Raw genomic sequence first — 3401 nt, 5'->3', positions numbered from 1 at the left:
ATGTGCTACGTAGACTGCGCATCTTTTAAAAATTGGCTCTGCTGATCTGTGCATACATGTAACATTTTCTTGTCTGTTTGCAGAGGGCCTGAGTGGGCGTGGTTTCGTAGCTCTTGACTTCAACAGAGCCAGGACAATGACTTCCATAGGAATCTGTATATTTTAGCATAGTCGGAACAAGCGGGTCCCTTAAAATTCCAGCTCTGGAGATCCTTATTCTCTGTGTCTCTCTATGCAGTCCCAAGTAGGCGTGGTTTCGTTGCTCCTGCTCTGGAAGGAGCCCGGGCACTGCCCCGGAGGGAAATCTTTGGTAATGTACTACGTAGAGTGCCCAAAAAATTGGCTCTGCTAATCTGTACGTACATACAACATTTTCTTGTCTGTTTGCAGAGGGCCTGAGTGGGCGTGGTTTCGTAGCTCTTGACTTCAACAGAGCCAGGACAATGACTTCCATAGGAATCTGTATATTTTAGCATAGTCGGAACAGTGGGTCCCTTAAAATTCCAGTGTCTTTCTATGCAGTCCCAAGTAGGCGTGGCTTTGTAGCTCCCAAGGTGCCAACGGAGCTAGGGCAATGCCCCGCGGGACAGTTTCTTCCTGTCCTCTGCATGGGATCTATACTGTCGTAACATATCGTGGTTTCTTTGCTCCCATTCTGAATAGAGCTCGATCGGAGTCTCCCACAACGAGACCAGTGCCCAACCCGAGGTAATTTGGGACTTAGGCACGCCCCTAAACACGTTCCCCTCCTCCTGGGACTGGACGTGTCCAATGAACTGGTCGAGGACCAAAAAATCGTGCGATTCGATCCACCTCGATCCGCCATGGGCTCGGGGTAGAATATGTCGGCTGGGACCGCGATGTAAAAAGTGCATCGAAACCGGAGACGACGCTCGGTCGTCCATCGGTCGTTCGTTTCGAGGGGAGGCGCACCTGCGGCACGCTACGCTCGGCGGGTACACGCGAGCGAGCGAGTAGGCGAGTTAGGCGAACGAACGGACGAACGAACGAACGAACGAACGCAGCGGACTATAGGCTGCGGCGAATTCTTGGCTGTCTTTTGGCAGGCAGTGTACGAAGGGAGGACAAGGGAGGCCGAGGAAAGAGTTTGTCGGGAAGGGGGGGAAGGGGCCGGGGTGCACCGGCGGCAGTCGTTGGGTGAGGTCAGTGTCGAGCGTTCGCGAGTTGGACCGGGCCTCCCGGTGCACCGTCGCCTGCACGCCTGCACGCCTGCACGTCCCGGTGCGAGCGTGTGTGCGTCCATGTGTGCGGTGCGCGCCCGCGTCCGTGCGCTTCCACGAGAAATCGTGTGCCGGCCCCCGACATCATGATCGCTTTCGATCCTGCACTCATCCTGCTCCGACTGTCCCCTCGTTAATCTCAAACTCAAATCCATTTTTAATTGCGACTCCTTATCCACAATCTGACTGGTCTCTCTCTCTCTCTCTCTCTCTCTCTCTCTCTCTCTTTCTCTCTCTCGCCTCGTTTCTCTCGGCGAAACGCTTCGTCGCGAGAGCTTCTCCCAGACCGGCCTGGTCGGGATCGTTTTCGCATTTTCTAGGGGAAAAATGCGAAGAATTTGACAGGGGACGTCCAGAAAGCCGCGGCGACGACCGGGACGCGCTCGGCTCCTCGCTCGCCCGCTCGCCTCCGAGAGAGCCGTCGAGGCGGAGCGTGTGTCGTCCATGAGAAAGTAAAGAGCGAGCGTGTGTGCGTCCGTTCGCGACGCGCTCCCGGTTTCGCAGTGTGTTCGCCAGGAGAGGTGCATCGCCCTCCGTCGCTGCGTCAAGGCCAGCGAAAATGCTCGCCAGCTCGCTCGCTCGCTCGCTCCACTCGGCCGCGAGCTTCTCTCTTCCGACGCGTTCCACTCGCTCCGCTCCCTGTCTCCGTTCCTCCAACCGTTCTCTCCGACACACCGCGCGCTCTGCCTCTCCTCTCTCGCTCGCTTTTAGACGCCGCGCGCTAACCGCCGAAAGCCGCGTACTCTCCTCTTTCCTCTTCGCGCTCGCCTCTCCTCTCCTCTCCTCTCCACTACTCTCTCCTCTGTTCTCCGCTCCTCGCCCCGCGAAACGCTGAGACCGAGGAGGAGACGGGAGGAGTGTATTTTTGCCGCGCACGGATTGGGCATCGCGTTCAACCCGTTCGCTGCCGGGAAAAACCGCGTCTTCCCAAAAGCTGCTCTTCAGGAAAACAACGAAACGATGCTACTCGAAGATTGGGTCTTTGTTAACCCTTCAGCGACGACATTCGTACGGGTAAGTCAAGTCGAAACGTCTAAGTCATGTTTCAAAATTGATTATACATGATTGAACTATTCGGCAAGACATCATCAGACATTTCTTACGGTTTTAGAACTTGATGGCCATGGAAAATTGCGGAAATGTCCAGATCATACAAGGTCGATCCTGCTGGAAGAAATCGATAATCAAGCATAGTCTTCGAAGGGAAGTCTCTGAACGTTCGCCTATTGTAAACTGATGACTGTATTGGTCGTTGAACCCTTACACGGTGCAGGACAAGGCTTGGCTTATGGTCCCCGAAGTGGTCCTAACTCTGGAACTTTTGTCATGCCTTACACGAGTCTCGAACTTCATGAAAAGGATTGTTCCTCTAAAATGATCGTGTATTCTCCGTTATTATTCCTAGTTCACACGATTGTACGTGTACTGGACGGAAGACAGCGGTCAATCCAGGCAGTTTGCGGTACATACTCTCCCCATGAGATATCTGGTAGTTGCCAATGAATGCTTTAAGGCCACCGACGACGAGCCCGAGGATTCCCCGGTTGGTTGGGACGCGGAATTCGTTTCACTCGCGACCGATCGCCCGTGAAACGGCCCGGAATACCGGTCGCGCACCGTCCAATAGGTTTTAGGCGATTCTCGTCTCTCCGCATAATGCCAAGCCTTGTCTTCCTCCGTCGTTTCTCTCCCTCTCTCTCTCTCTCTCTCTTTCTTTCTTTCTTTCTCTCTCGTTTCCTCTCCCGCGGATCGTTACGGTAGCTGACCTACTCTCTTTAGCCGCGTCGCTCGAGCCGAATGACGAGGCAAAAGGAAAACGACGAGGCAACATCAGCAGCAGCAGCAGCAGCAACGGCGACGGCGGAGCGTAGCAGAGCGTGGCAAAGCGTCGTCGAAATAAACGGCCTCGAGACACGAAAACCCTGAACCTGAATCGCGCGCCCATCGAAAATTCTGGCGACCTTCTTCGTCGTGGTCGTGGTCGTGGTCGTCGTGGAGATCCGAGCATCCTCCTCCGGCGTCGAATCGAGGCATGCCGGGAACAGGTGTTCCCAGGAGTGGCACGAATTATCGTCGAACGTCGACTCGAGGGCGAGTCGACGTCGGGGCAACGGTATTACAGCTGCGCCAGCAACGAGTGCTAAGTGTTTATGGGTTATG

The 3401-nt window shown here is 55.0% G+C and overlaps 1 long non-coding RNA gene across 1 annotated transcript; it reads left to right on the top strand.

Moving 5' to 3' along the window:
* The first annotated feature begins 1924 nt into the window (after window positions 1-1924).
* LOC143357902 (uncharacterized) lies at window positions 1925-2491 on the top strand. Its single transcript, XR_013082897.1, has 2 exons — window positions 1925-2255; window positions 2353-2491. It is a non-coding gene; the product is annotated as an uncharacterized LOC143357902 (long non-coding RNA).
* The last annotated feature ends 910 nt before the right edge of the window (window positions 2492-3401 follow it).

The sequence above is a fragment of the Halictus rubicundus genome, chromosome 10, assembly GCF_050948215.1.
Source record: "Halictus rubicundus isolate RS-2024b chromosome 10, iyHalRubi1_principal, whole genome shotgun sequence".
Classification (NCBI taxonomy): Eukaryota; Metazoa; Arthropoda; class Insecta; order Hymenoptera; family Halictidae; genus Halictus; species Halictus rubicundus.
The sequence above is the reverse complement of the archived record's forward strand: the minus strand, read 5'-3'. Positions and strand labels throughout refer to the sequence as shown.